The 16,474-nt window shown below is 34.5% G+C and overlaps 1 protein-coding gene across 1 annotated transcript in view; it reads left to right on the plus strand.

Annotated features, from left to right (window-relative positions):
- LOC142328733 (uncharacterized) overlaps nucleotides 1-16,474 on the plus strand; it is a 486,470-nt gene that overhangs the window by 421,608 nt on the left and 48,388 nt on the right. The window lies entirely within an intron of this gene.

Consider the following 16,474-nt stretch of genomic DNA (forward strand, 5'->3'; position numbering starts at 1 on the left):
TGGTTAGAATCCAAAGGTCGGATGATTTCGTTACGTTTTAGTACGAGATACGTTAGAGCATTTCATTTGATTCCGTCTGTTTGAAAGGGATGGCTCATCACTTTCCATCTGTACACTTACCATAATTTACTGCAAACATAGGACCACGCAAATATTCAATTCTTTATAATATGTTTTGTCTTCTTTCATGCATTTCTCATTTTTTCGACATTCGTTTTGTTTTTGCTCACCTGTCCTTTTTTTCTTCCACAAGAACTTTTAAATTGTAAATTATTTTTCGAACATTGTCTCTGTCGCACCAGTCCTCTTCTTCTTTCAAACCTATCCTTTGAAGGTCCTGTTCGATCTGTTTCAGGTAGTTTAATTTGCTTTTATGTTCCACAGTTTGTCAAAGATTTGTTTATTTAATCTGTTTGGATCCACGGCTGACGCCCCAAGAAATTTAACAACCTTTTTCTTTTCGCTATTTCTAGGTCTTCTTGTTTTTGGTAGATCTCTATGAAAACATTATTTAATTGATACTAATTTACAATACTAGAATTAACAATAAATAAAAACAATTAGTATTTAATCGAATTGAATGTAAAGTGGAGGACATGAAAATAGACACAAAATTACAACATAAATCTTCTACCATAACTCGGTTATTCGTTAACCGATTTTAAAAAGTAAAACGTATTTTTGTTAAAAATAAAAGGCTTAATATTTTAGCAATAACATAAATTTTGATAAAACTAATATTTATGAGATATGACGGATTGAAAAATAAACATGGCCTCCATTTCGTAATTTGCGAAGGTATTTTTAATTCCTGATTTTTCTCTAATTTTAAAACTGGCCGAGTTACCGCAGAAAATTGATGGTTTAATTTTGAGTCATAATTATTAGGTCTATTGTTGTGAGAAAATTATTACTTAATTTGATACTAATTTACTAGAATTAACAATAAATAAAAACAATATTTAAACGAATTGAACGTAAAGTATTGGACAGGAAAACACAAAATTACATCAATTTTTGGCCATAACTAGACTATTTATTAACCGATTTTAAAAAATGTAATGTTATTTTGTTTAAAATAAAGGCTTAATATTTTAGAAAAAAACATACATTTTGATAAAACTTATATTTATGGAGATATAACGGATTGGAAGATAAACACGCCCGCCAATTTGTAATTTGTGAAAGTATTTAAATCCTTATTTTTTAACTTTATTACCAAAACGTTTACCAAATATTAATGTGATTCGTTTAACCAAAATTGAGATATAAATTTTTATATAAACATAACTAAATGACGGACACTGAAAGCACGACGGAGAAATCGCCATTTTTCCTAAGGATATTTTTGTTTAGTTTTACAAGTAGAATCGAAAAACTTATAGCCAGCCCACCATTTTAGGAACACTGTATATTTATATATATATATATATATACACTCGCGCGCGCGCACACACACACACAAAGAGAGAGAGTTACACTCATTTTCATCTCCGTAGAGTGAGCGGAAAAACTCCTATTGTTGAAAGGTTACATCATAATAAATATACCTCTCAGGATTCAAAAAAACAACACTTACTGTCTTGACATCCTTTTCTAACTCGTCATACAGTTTTACGTTTTAAATTGAAATAATGTTTCCTAAATACTCCGTTGGGTATAATTTTGCCAAATTTGAAATTTATAGACGTATGATAAACGGGAGAATTAGTGATAAATGGGTCGATGAGGGTTTTGAATTTTTAATTATACAGGGTTATCATAAAAGAATGGTGCGGTTTCAGTAATTTATAGGAAGGTTGTAGGGAAATTTCTAGATGTTATATTGGTGTCCCTGAAAGCCTCCAACCCAAAAGTTTGTAACTTTCTAGTTGTAACGTCAGTTCTTGTATTGTTGTTGCGGTGAGTTTTGTGAGTTACTATGTTCTCGGATAAAGACAAAGCAAAGTGTGTTTTATTGATGGCTGAATTAAAATCCGTAATTTTAGTTCAACGTGCGTTTCCACGTAAATTCGGAAAAGATCCACCACACAAAAATAACACATAACGCGTTGGTTCAAACAATTCGAAGAAACCGGATCGGTTAAGAAACAGAAATCAACCGGCAGACCAAGTGTACCGGACGAAACGGTTGAACTAATTAGACGATCGGCAATTAGAAGTCCTGGGAAGTCCATCCCCCGTCGAAGCGTCGAATTAGATATTCCAAAATCAACAGTTCACAAAGTTTTACATAAAAAACTGAAATTACACGCTCTTAAAGTCCAGATACTGCAGGAATTGAAATCCGATGATGGTGTAAAACGTTACGATTTCGCTGTTGAAATGTCGGACAGAATAAGTGAAAACGAATCATTTTTAGACGACATAATTTTTACAGACGAAGCTACATTCCATGTGATTGGATGCGTTAACAGAAACAATTCACGAATATGGTGCTCTGAAAACCCACACGCAATTATCGAGAAACAACGCGATTCGCCTAAAGTTAATGTTTGGTGTGGTGCGATGAAAAATCGTGTAATAGGGCCTTTCTTCTTTGCTGAATAAACAATTAATGGAGTCATGTATCTTGACATGTTAACCGATTATTGCTTTTATCAGCCGGATGAACTCGAAAACATTCACCGACTTCATTTCCAACATGATGGTGCTCCTTCGCACTTCAATGCATCGGTCACGAACGCTTTGAACGAAAAATTTGGAGATCGATGGATAGGCCGGCAAGGACCCGTACTTTGGCCTCCAAGGAGTCCAGACCTGACACCTTGGCGACCTAAGCCGCTTAAAAAATAAGATTAATGAAGCAATGACAACCATTAACGAAGAAATGTTAACTAATGTTTGGAGAGAAGTTGAGTATCGTTTGTACATTTGTCGACCGACTAAGGGCGCACATATTGAAATTTATTAATTATGTAAAAAAATGTTTGAGACGTCAAATTTGAAAAATAAAAAACATAAACTGAAAGTAATTCTGTTTTAATTTAAACCATGTTCAAAACAGCACCACTCGTTTATGATAACTCTGTATAATAGATGAAAAGCCAGTACAATTAGAAGCATAAGAATTCCTGGTGTAAAGTCCACACAGGATAACAACAGGAGATAAAATCTGCTGCTGTAGAATATAGCTTCTAAGCATGTCCGCATTAATTAATTGGTCCGTTAAATTTATATATCTTGTTTTAATAAATTTATGTTTTTTATTATTATTATTATTTGTGTTATTATTATTATGATTAATGTAGACCGTAAAAATACTGATTAATTATTCCATTATCAGTTAAAAACATCATTTATGTTCATTATGGCGTGACCACCACTTTATTGTTATATTGAGCTAATTTCCAAGACGATAAAGGAAGTGGTGTGGGGGGATAGACATCTTATTGTTTTATTGTAAATGCAGTAATAAAGCTGTTATTATTTTTATCTTTTACATTCATTTTTTAAAAAAATCTTTACTTCATTCATCTAAAAAGATCTTTATTGTTGATATTCTTAAGATAAAGAATATTATGAAATAAGAACTTAAATGACTTCATTTAAAAAAATATCAGTTGTTTACGTATTGTGTTGTATCCATTATTTTTCCCTTTAATCCATGTAAGTTTTTATCTTTCTTTTCCTTCTAATTTAAGTTACTTCTCTTCAACCCTGTCTTTCTCTCTCAAAACATTGAAAGTAGGCTTTCTCAATAATATCATATATGTGGTTACTTATTTTTTTTTTTAACCCTACATCCCTGGGCCGGACAACCAATTAAGTATACTTGGCCCAACGACGTGTCCTTCCGACTCTAAGGAAGTCTCCCCATCCACCGGCTTAACATCCGGCACGACAGGTCAACCCCCCCCCCCCCGGTTCTGGATCTTTTGTGCCTGCCTCTAATCCTCGGCGGGGGAAACGGGGCCCGGCTATGTCGTTCCCCCCCTCCCCACCAGGAACCGGGTCTCGGTCATTATGCCTTGCTTCAAACCAAAGGTGCCAGCACCAAGGGCGCAAGCACCCCCAGAAAACCAACACCCTCGACCGGGTCTCGGTCTTAACTTAACCCCTCGCGAAGGGTTTCCCATGGAGTCCCCATCCCCTCACAGGAACCCGTACACCTAAGCATACGGGGCTGTCCATCCTTCCCTACACTTAGCATTCTAGTAACCCCGGCGTCGATATTCCTACAACTTCGTACGGAGAACTGTTTCCGCGAATTTTGCGAATCATTTCCACTTATTTTCAGAGGCCAACATCCACTCCACAAGATTTCCCGTCACAATGCGTTCATCTACTAATCGTTGGCGGTGTTGCGTCCATCTATGGCACTCGATTAGCGTATGTTCGGCGTCATCTACGCCCTGACTATTCACAAACAGGCGACTCCTTCTTACCAATTCTATTCAGGTAGGTACTGAAACAGCCATGGCCAGACATCAGTTGGGTAATGTGGTTATCCATATCACCGTGACGCCGGTCCAGCCAGTTATCTAATTCATGTATTAGTCGCCTGGTCCACTCTGCTACTGATGACTCGGTCCAGACCGTCTTCCACTCATTCCTGACCACTTCTTCTGCTTCAATTTTATTATAACCAGCCGCCCTTAGCCTCCTACCTTTGACTTGTAGGTCAATTGGCGGAACTGATGCCAAAACTTATAACGCGTTGTACGACATTGTACGGTAACCTGCCACTATACCTAATAGCGCCGTCCTATGCATACTTGTCAGTTTTTGTCTGTCTGTTTCTTTGTATATTTACGGCATCAGCCCATATTGATGCCGCGTATAGTACAGATGACACCATCGCAGACGTGATGAGCCTCCTTCTTGACGATCTAGGTACTGTGTGTCCAGCAAACAGCCCCCTGATCGCTTTTACTGTCGATGAAGCCCTCTTGCATACCATTTCTATATGCCTGCCAAACTTTAGACTCTTATCTAGCACAACCCCCAGATATTTTGTGCTAGTAATAAAAATTAAAAAAAATAAAGATATTTCTTCCGCTCAAAAAACAAAAATTTCTGTATAATATAAATAAAACTGTTTTTATATGGTTACCTATTATATTGCGTATTTTTAACGCATTATAAAAAAAATAAACTAAACAAAGATAAGTGAATAATTTTACATCATTATTTATTTTCTAACCACTAGACAAGCCCAACCGGACTGGTTTAGTGGTTAACTCGTCGTCGCAAATCAGTTTTTAATGGCTGATTTTCGAAGTCGAAGGTCTAAGGTTCAAATCCTAGTAAAATTAGTTGTTTTTATACGGATTTGAATACTGGTCAGTGAATACGTAAGTGTACTTTGGTGGTTGGGGTTCAATTAACCATACATCTCAGGAATGGTCGGTCTGAGTCTGTACAAAACTACACCTCATTTACATGTCATACATATCGTTGGACGGGGGTGCTTGCTTTGTGTTCACTAGTCGAACTGATTGCAATGAAGACGTTAGGAAAGTAAAAATATTATTTATTTGCAACACCGATTTAGGGTCAATTTATGGTGCGGACTTCACAATCAGCTGTTTGGACCGTTCATATTACCTGGTCGCTTAGTTGCTGAGGTTTACTTACACTTCAAGAAGAATTGCCGCAGCTGCTTGAAGTTGTTCCTTTAGCGCTGACACGCATAGTACAGCTCCAGCACAATGGCGCGTCTCCCTGTTTTTCTTGTGCTGTTGCCACACTTAAATCATAATTTCTCTGAGAAATAGATCGGTCACAACGGTCCACACTCCTGGCCAGGAAGATAGCCTAATTTTACACCTTTAGATTTTTGCGTCTGAAGATGGATGAAGAATATTGTATACAAAACAAAAATAGATTGTCTTGAGAAATTACTTATTCGCATTGTGGATGCGATTCAGAAACTTAAAGAAATCCTTGAAGAACTACAGAAAGTAACTGAAACGGTTCAGAAGTGTGCCAAGAAGTGTGTTGAAATGGCGGGTTCATTTTTGAACAATTATTAACAACTAGCTCTACCCGCCACGCTTCGCTGTGGCACATTGTGGTTGCATGGATGAGAAATGAGAAACAAAACAAAGCGTACGTTTCATAGAAGTTTAATTTTGCAATACTTGTGGATATTTAATATTTTTTGTTTTTCCACTGTCTGCGTAGATATAAAGGCTATCTGGTTTGCCGACTCGGGAACACGCAACATACAGTTGCCCATGTGAGAAGCAATCCGCATCTAAATCTAAACCACACAGTTCTAAAGATTGACCTTGAGCTATATCGATTGTGATTGCAAATGCCAATCGAATTGGGAATTGCAATCTTTTAAATTAAAATGGTGTATCGGTCGGGATCATGGGTATTCGAGGAATGAGGACATCTTCACCTATGAAAGGCCCCGTTAAAATCGTTGCTTCCACTACGTTATTCATCAATTTCTTAACTGCAAGTCGCGTGCCGTTGCAGAGTTTTGGCTGATTAATATTCCGCAACAGGATAATTGTCATTTTTTGATCGAACCGTTGCTAGAATCAATCTAATGAGGAATGTTTTCCCAGTTCCTCCTGGCGCATCCAAGAAGAAACTCCCCCCAACTCCGTCATTTATCATTTGCAGTATGCGATCATAAATGCCTTTCTGTTCACGCGTTAATTTGGGAATGTTTGATTGGACATATGACTGAAGATCACTGATATTGTAACTCTGTTCACGGCGTAAACCCACATCAAATGAAGAAATCGCAGCTTGGGTGGGTGCTAGCATTCCCAATTGACTAAGAACTTTATTTGCAATAGCTAAGCACTTGTCTTCAATATTTATCAATGCTTCGTTGTAAATGCCTTCTGTAAATTCCATGGTCATATTGGTATTTTATAGGCGTACTCTATGCAAAATATCCTCAGCCATATGCGATCGATATCTTTCCCGTAACTCTGTAGGAGATGAAGGGAAGCAAGCGGTCAATATAATTGCGAATAATGCGCGAATTTGGTTTGGATGTGCAGTGTTGCGCTCGTCATTAATACATATATCCCACTGTTGGTCGTTTTCTAATAAATTCAGAGCTTGGTGAAAGGTGTAGCTCAATCAAGACACGATCACACAAAAGTACCTCGATTAACGTGAATATTTAATGCAGATTGTATAATAATCTGAATCAGATGCAAGTGGATACGTTTTTTTTTTTTTTTTTTTTAATAAACAATTTAATTGGGAACAGGTATTGTTTCACATGTGACTGCTGTTGTCGTTAGCTAGTATGGCGAGTGTTCCCCTCGCTTCCGGCAGATGGCGCGGTCACTAGTACACAACTGACCGTTAAAAAAACTGTTTTCTCGCAGTCGCGGGTGTGTGACTGCTGCGAAAAATAGATAAAAACAATCTTTGATGCGGGTTATATATCGTGCAAAAATTTGAGCTCAATCGGTGCAGAACATTTTGAGTTTTTGAAGCGTACACAAACGAACTTAACATTTTTATATATAAAGACTAGTACACTAAGTGAGTCGAGAGTTCCAGCGTACAAGTCCTGGTAAAGACAGTTATTTTTATTCGGATTAGAATACTAGATCGTGGGTACCGGTGTTCTTGGTGGTTGGGTTTCAATTTACCACACATCTCAGGAATGGTCGAACATAGACTGTACAAGACTAAACTTCATTTACAGTCATACATATCATCCTCAGAAGTAATAACTGAACGATAATTCTCGGAGAATAAACAGGAAAAGAAAGAAAAGTACACTAAGTGAGCTGCAGGCAGGCCTCTGTCTTTGTCAACCGAACTGTCGACTGGCTTAAACCCGATGGGCGAGCCGGGGTAGTTGAACAATCTAACCAGATATGACATCATCCGATTACTAATAACATGACACCATTGCAAACAACAGATAGTACACTAGACACAGCAGTTGGTGAGGACAAACTTTTATATGATCTTTCGTCTACTGTATTGTTTCTAAATAAAATTTGATTTTTCTAAATTTTCCTTATTCTATTCAACTTATCTTAGCCAGTTTTGTTTAGAATTAAATTCTTTACTGGTTTTGTTTAAAAGTTTTATGTGTTTATTACTCATTTAACAAAGTTACTGTAAGTCAAAAATAAAAAAACAGGATTTTTACCGCAATTTATTGATTTTCACCCCAGATTTCTAAAAAAACTATTGCAGAGGGACCTATTTTATTCGAAACACCACTCTTTAATTAAACGCACTAAAATGTAAAATATAAAACGGTATCTCAGAATGGATTTGACGAGCTTTGGTGGTGATATGTAAGATTATGTGAAAGTCATAGCTTCAAATTAAAAATTTGATGTTTTTGCTAATTTTCTCTTATGCATGTTTGTACCCACTCTTTAGGCCAATCATCACGCATAAGAAAAAATTGGTATGTAAGAAAATGTTACATATCTCCATCAAAGCTTGTTGTCAAATCCATCTTGAGATATCATCATAAAATTACATTTTACGTTTTAGTGCGTTTAATTTGAGTGTTATTTTAAAGGTTTTTTTTACGTATTTTTTTATTTTCTACATTTTGTGCATTTAATATAAGAGCGGTTTCTAGAAAGTTTTTTTATATATTTTTTATTTTATACTTTTTAGTTTTCATAAGTTTATACTTTACAGCTGCGCTCTAGCGGACAGGTTTGAGACTATTTAGCGAAACATCGGATCGGTATATTTTACGATGGGTGAATTTAATAAACAAATAGAGCTAAACGATTTAATTTCCGGATAACCAAGATCCGGTTGATGAAGAGTGTACCCGATGCGTTAAACAGTTAGCGCTCGACCTACTGATACATACGCCGTTTGAATCGTGAAAATGGATGAGCGGTTGCCTAGATATTACGGTAACATTTCATCGCACCCCTTCCCTAATTTCCGAACGGCGCCCCGGGGGCACTTGAAAATATCATCCGACGGGTACCACTGGGAACGGAACGGTTAATATTTAGCGGTGGGTCGAAAAAATTTTCCAGAGCGCTAGGACCACCGACCGTTTTCGAGATATTTGCGATTTTCATCCTAAAATTCGGATCCGGTTAAAAAATACTAAATTTTCCCAAAACTTCGATTTACATATATATATATATATATGCGATATATCGATATATAACAATATAACAAATATGCATCTGACCACCACAAGACATGTACTAACGAATCGGGATTTTCCGATAGTGATCTGTACACTCCGGTGCTAAGCTAATGGGACGCACATAAAAATGCGCTCAGAACGCACATAAAAATGCCGTTCAGTAGGGTAGGATAATTTTTTTGAATTATTTAAACAAGCGATAATTTATATTCTGATAAGTTTAGAGGTATTTGATCGGTCTCATTGGTTACCATGGTTACCTATAAGGAAATACAGAGCCTATAAAATATAATCGTACGTTGACGCCAGCATTTATTGTCTTCTTTTTTTGATGAATATATTTCATTATATGCATTTAGGTTGCTTAAATTTAAAAATGTTATTTATTACGGAAAATTTCTATTTATAAAACGTATATTAAAGTAATGAATGAATTAAGCGCTGATTGAGTTAGAAAGTCTGTTACTGAAGAATGTGTGACTTTTCACTGTATATTTATTTAATATATTTGAATAAATCATGTTATCGCAATTTTCCCTTTCCTTCATTTTATATGAGTGTGTGTATATTTGTACGCTGTTATTGTTTGTCAATACATTCGCGTGATATAATGCAGTTAAATGCTAAATTGCCCGGTTAAACATATAATAGTTCAACACTTTATCCGTTCTATATCATTGCATATTATAATCTTGAGGGTTACCAACCCCTACGGCTTACCTCCACCTTACATCTTAAAACAAAATCATTTTTGTGGCAGTGATAATAATAATAATCGTGACAACAACTGTTATAATTGAATTTTATATCGCTTTTGTTATTGTTCTCCTTAGATTATATCATCTTTTTCGTATATTTTCGGTTATAACCTTTTGCTTTTTATATAATTAATCTTGGAAAAATAAACATAAACAGAATTCTTATTTTATTTGGTAAGGTTTTTCCTGCGTTATATGTCCTTGTTTGACGAAAATTTAAAAAGGGAAATGGGTAGGACAAATGTGGATATAGTAGGAATTAGTGAGGTTCGGTGGGAAGAGGAAGGCGACTTTTGGTCAGGTGATTTTAGAGTAATTAACTCAGCGTCAAATAATGGGCAGGCAGGAGTAGGTTTCGTGATGAACAAGAAGATAGGGAGGAGAGTGGAGTATTTCAAAATGCATAGCGATAGAATCATTGTAATAAGGATAAAATCAAAACCTAAACCGACAACGATTGTTAACGTCTATATGCCTACAAGCGCCCATGATGATGATGAGGTAGAGTGTGTATACGAAGAGATTGATGAAGCAATTAAACACGTAAAAGGAGATGAAAATTTAATAATAGTTGGAGATTGGAATGCAAGCATTGGAAAAGGCAAGGAAGGAAATATAGTGGGTGAATACGGGCTGGGCAAAAGGAATGAAAGAGGGGACCGACTTATAGAATTTTGCACGAAGTATAATTTAGTAATTGCCAACACCCAATTTAAAAATCATAATAGAAGAATATACACTTGGAAAAAGCCAGGCGATACTGGAAGGTATCAGATAGATTATATCATGGTTAAGCAAAGATTTAGAAATCAACTCGTTGACTGCAAAACTTACCCTGGAGCAGACATTGATAGCGACCATAATTTGGTGATAATGAAATGTAGATTGGGGTTTAAAAACCTGAAGAAAAGGTGTCGGATGAATCGGTGGAATTTAGAGAAGCTTGAGGAAGAAGAGGTAAAGAAGATTTTTGAGGAGGACATCGCAAGAGGTCTGAGTAAAAAAGATAAGGTAGAAAATGTAGAAGAAGAATGGGAGAATGTTAAAAAGGAAATTCTTAAATCAGCAGAAGCAAACTTAGGCGGAATAAAGAGAACCGGTAGAAAACCTTGGGTTTCAGACGATATATTGCAGCTGATGGATGAACGTAGAAAATATAAGAATGCTAGTGATGAAGAAAGTAAAAGGAACTATCGGAAATTAAGAAATGCTATAAACAGGAAGTGCAAACTGGTGAAAGAAGAGTGGATTAAAGAAAAGTGTTCAGAAGTGGAAAGAGAAATGAACATTGGTAAAATAGACGGAGCATACAGGAAAGTTAAGGAAAATTTTGGGGTACATAAATTAAAATCTAATAATGTGTTAAACAAAGATGGTACACCAATATATAATACGAAAGGTAAAGTCGATAGATGGGTGGAATATATTGAAGAGTTATACGGAGGAAATGAATTAGAAAATGGTGTTATAGAGGAAGAAGAGGAAGTTGAGGAGGATGAAATGGGAGAAACAATACTAAGATCTGAATTTAAGAGAGCATTAAAAGATTTAAATTGCAGAAAGGCTCCTGGAATAGACGAAATACCTGTAGAATTACTGCGCAGTGCAGGTGAGGAAGCGATTGATAGATTATACAAACTGGTGTGTAATATTTATGAAAATGGGGAATTTCCATCAGACTTCAAAAAAAGTGTTATAGTTATGATACCAAAGAAAGCAGGGGCAGATAAATGTGAAGAATACAGAACAATTAGTTTAACTAGTCATGCATCAAAAATCTTAACTAGAATTCTATACAGAAGAATTGAGAGGAGAGTGGAAGAAGTGTTAGGAGAAGACCAATTTGGTTTCAGGAAAAGTATAGGGACAAGGGAAGCAATTTTAGGCCTCAGATTAATAGTAGAAGGAAGATTAAAGAAAAACAAACCAACATACTTGGCGTTTATAGACCTAGAAAAGGCTTTCGATAACGTAGACTGGAATAAAATGTTCAGCATTTTAAAAAAATTAGGGTTCAAATACAGAGATAGAAGAACAATTGCTAACATGTACAGGAACCAAACAGCAACAATAACAATGGAAGAACATAAGAAAGAAGCCCTAATAAGAAAGGGAGTCCGACAAGGATGTTCCCTATCTCCGTTACTTTTTAATCTTTACATGGAACTAGCAGTTAATGATGTTAAAGAACAATTTAGATTCGGAGTAACAGTACAAGGTGAAAAGATAAAGATGCTACGATTTGCTGATGATATAGTAATTCTAGCCGAGAGTAAAAAGGATTTAGAAGAAACAATGAACGGCATAGATGAAGTCCTACGCAAGAACTATCGCGTGAAAATAAACAAGAACAAAACAAAAGTAATGAAATGTAGTAGAAATAACAAAGATGGACCGCTGAATGTGAAAATAGGAGGAGAAAAGATTATGGAGGTAGAAGAATTTTGTTATTTGGGAAGTAAAATTACTAAAGATGGACGAAGCAGGAGCGATATAAAATGCCGAATAGCACAAGCTAAACGAGCCTTCAGTAAGAAATATAATTTGTTTACATCAAAAATTAATTTAAATGTCAGGAAAAGATTTTTGAAAGTGTATGTTTGGAGTGTCGCTTTATATGGAAGTGAAACTTGGACAATCGGAGTATCTGAGAAGAAAAGATTAGAAGCTTTTGAAATGTGGTGCTATAGGAGAATGTTAAAAATCAGATGGGTGGATAAAGTGACAAATGAAGAGGTATTGCGGCAAATAGATGAAGAAAGAAGCATTTGGAAAAATATAGTTAAAAGAAGAGACAGACTTATAGGCCACATACTAAGGCATCCTGGAATAGTCGCTTTAATATTGGAAGGACAGGTGGAAGGAAAAAATTGTGTAGGCAGGCCACGTTTGGAGTATGTAAAACAAATTGTTGGGGATGTAGGATGTAGAGGGTATACTGAAATGAAACGACTAGCACTAGATAGGGAATCTTGGAGAGCTGCATCAAACCAGTCAAATGACTGAAGACAAAAAAAAAAAAAAAGTTTGACGTTCGGCTTTTTCTTAAGGCCGATCCAACAGTTCTCGGAAAGTAATGGGTAAAATTATGCGATTTGTCCTCATTAAATGCGTCTTACATTTGAACAAAATTCTATAACTGTGTATGTTGGCTTTTATGTTTATTGTTTTTCAAACATTATGAATAGAACATGATTTATGGATCCATATGTGAATCTGACGCGTCGTATGTATGTACACGCGTTACTCATTGCATTTAAATTTGGGTGGCAAAATTTAAATTTGGATAAATCTTTGTTGGGCCTTCTAAAAAAAGATTTTTTTGTAAATTACTGGTAGGGAGGGGATATTTTTTTTCCTTCGATAGGATTTGCATATTAAATTCTTTAAACTCTCATGACAAAATACCTGTAATGTAATAACAAATATATCTGTTAAAAATAGGTAAATTGTTATAATATTAATACATATAACGTCGAAAGTGAAGCTTAAAATATCAAACTCTGATTCGTCATCCCTTTTCTTTTTATGTTTAGCCTCCGAAACCACCGTAAGGTATAATTTCAGAGGATGATATGTATGAATGTAAATGAAGTGTAGTCTTGTACAGTCTGAGGTCGACACGTTCTTAAAATGTTTGGTTAATTGAAACCCAACCACCAAAGAACACCGGTATCCACGATCTAGTATTCAAATCTGTATAAAAGTAACTAACTGCCATTACTAGGACTTGAACGCTGTAACTCTCGACTTCGAAATCAGCTGATTTGTGATGATTAGTTAACCACTAGACCAGTCTGGTGGGGGTGATCCTTCTCCCTAAAAAACTAAAAGACTCAGATGTCCCAAGCAATTATTCAGTTGCTTAGAAATAAAATCGAAGAAGTTGAAATATTTCTTTCCTAGTCGTTCAGGACATTGTTGAACCCAACACAGAAGCGATTTCTGAACTAGATAATTTCATGCTTACTGAAGTTTTTTTACAAAAGTGCAAATACAAACTGGAGAATTTCAACTTTCGTTATATCTTTTTAATTAGTTCAGAAATTATTAATATTAGCGGAATAAATTAATTTTAGATGGTCTTTGTAATTCAGTGCCCTAGTCTAAAATTGATATCGATGGTAATTTATACATTTTCTAGTTCTTATGAAATCTTTCTACATAACACTTTCTAAAATTCCTAATAAATTCGATGTCATAGTACATGGCTATTTTAATATTAATTTTTTAGACAATTCCAATTTATTAATGAACTATTAACTCAGCTCTTATTAACCGGACTAAATTTTTCAGTCTTCCGGCCGAATAAAATGTACCTCTGGGAAAATATTTTTAAAATTTACCTAGAGGTAATTTTCTATTCATTAATACAGATTACAGTGTTTTCTGTTTTTTTATTTTTATTTTTCACTTTAATAATCTATTTTTACATCCTTGAACGAAGTATTTTAAACGAAAAATTTCGGTTTCCAGATTTCAACGGAAATATTCATTTTGACCATCCTTGAATCCACTTTGACTAGTTCCGGCGTGACGTCTGTACCTATGTATTTATCTCGCATAACTCAAAAATGATAAGCCTTAGCCTTAGGACGTTGAAATTTTGTATTTAGAACTGTTGTAACATCTAGTTGTGCACCTCCGCATTTGATTGCAATCGACTGGACCAAAAGTGTCCAAAAAAGCCCAAAATCCAAAATATTTGGATTTTGGACTTTTTCTTAACTGCAGTAACAAGCTCTCATGGAGAGATTTCAACGATATATTATAAGTGGTACTTATTTTCATTGGTTCCAGAATTATAGCCAAATAAAATTTTAATTAATGAAATATTTGGATCTTACAAGGGGAAGGTACATCGGTTCAAATCGGACTTCTCCTCTTTTTTTATTTAACTTCTTTTTTAATTTAAATATATTGATTGATTTATTAATAATTATTAATCTCTGATTGTAAAAATGTTTTACGTTAAATAATAATTCAATAACAATAATAAAAATAAATAAAAAATGAAAAGATATCAGAAGTTATTAATGAAATAAAATGTTATGTACTTTTCATTTTAAAAAAATGAGTATAAGTAGTTTAATAGGCGTACAAGGAAGTCATGTGGTATAATATTTTATTGTTGTTTGTGATTTACTGATCAAGACTTTACATGGTTTCTTTTGATCCATTCTAAGCAATGGGGCAATTTTTTTTATTCCTGGAGTAGTAAATTACCCATTACTGAAATTATTTATATAATGCAACGATTAAAATGAACAATTTATTTATTTTTCATGTGTTTTTTATTTTTATTTTTAACCATTTTTATGTTATTTACATCCCTGAGCAGCACAATTTACCAGTTTTTGACTCCCTACTTTTTCATAGAAATGTATTCATTAAACACGAGAAAATTCTTGTCAATGAACATGTATCTTGCGAATATTATTCAATTAATGTGTACGTAAATGATACATATTCTTATAATATTATATTAAAGTATTATTTTACTTTTTTTGTATAATATTACGTTTATTTATAGGTGTATTGTTATTAGGAATTTTTCCATTATGTTATATAATAACTCGCAGATTTTTAACGATTAAAAACTAAGATTACAACTTAAATCTTGTTTAACTGGGGAAGAATGTATATTAGACAGATTGATTATATTTGTCGCATTTTATGAAATGAAAGCTCGTCCGTCATTATCACTGGTTATGTTGAATATTAATGTACCTAGTCGACTGAAAATGTTAATAATCGATACTATTGAAATCGATAATGTATCTATTCGTAACTTACCCGAATTGTAATATTTTATGTAATATATAAACCGATTTAACTGAGAAATTTCAATATAACTAATGTTCCTACTCTTTACGGCAATTAATAAATCTTTCACCTTTTTTCAGATTCGAGAGTTTATCATTCTGCTTGTAGGGAGTTGTGGGCATTTTTGAACGAGTATGTTTGTAACTTGTTTGTACGAGTCTGATACCATGTCATAGCGAAGCGATGTACGGTTTACTCTGCGTATAACTCGTATATTCTGTTTCGGTTACATAATAACTTTAAAAATTTCCCCTTTGACTATTTCATATCCTTACCTATACTTTGTTTAAACCGTTTAGTTTAGTTTGTAATTTTCGTGTCGGTTACTACCGATTCGCTCGTTTGGGTAGTTAAAAGTAATCGATATCTGACATCTTTATCGGTGCCAGATTATATTCCATACTGATTATGAATAAAATATTTTGATTAGAAAATATTATCGAAGATTAACAAACATATAAGAAGTTATGATTTAGAATTTAGCGGTAAATATTTAGACGTTGTGCTTAGAAAGAGAGTTATTCTAAATTGAATTCGCTCATCCGGCTTATTAATAATTTTCCGATTTGTTTTACGGTTATTCAGATGTTTTATTGCTGTTGTATTTCGGTAAATATAGACGTCACGTTGTAATTACAACAATGGTAATTTGCATTTTAATGTAAAATATTACTTTAAAAAGTATTATTACAAACGTTTCTACAGAACGATGAAAGCGGAACTCAAAACCAGCTGAAAGTTTATTATTCATTGTGGAATAATGTGTATTATTAAATACGAAAAAGAATATATGAGGTGGTTACTTCGGATTATGGAA

Source organism: Lycorma delicatula, chromosome 8, assembly GCF_047948215.1.
Source record: "Lycorma delicatula isolate Av1 chromosome 8, ASM4794821v1, whole genome shotgun sequence".
NCBI classification, from domain to species: domain Eukaryota; kingdom Metazoa; phylum Arthropoda; class Insecta; order Hemiptera; family Fulgoridae; genus Lycorma; species Lycorma delicatula.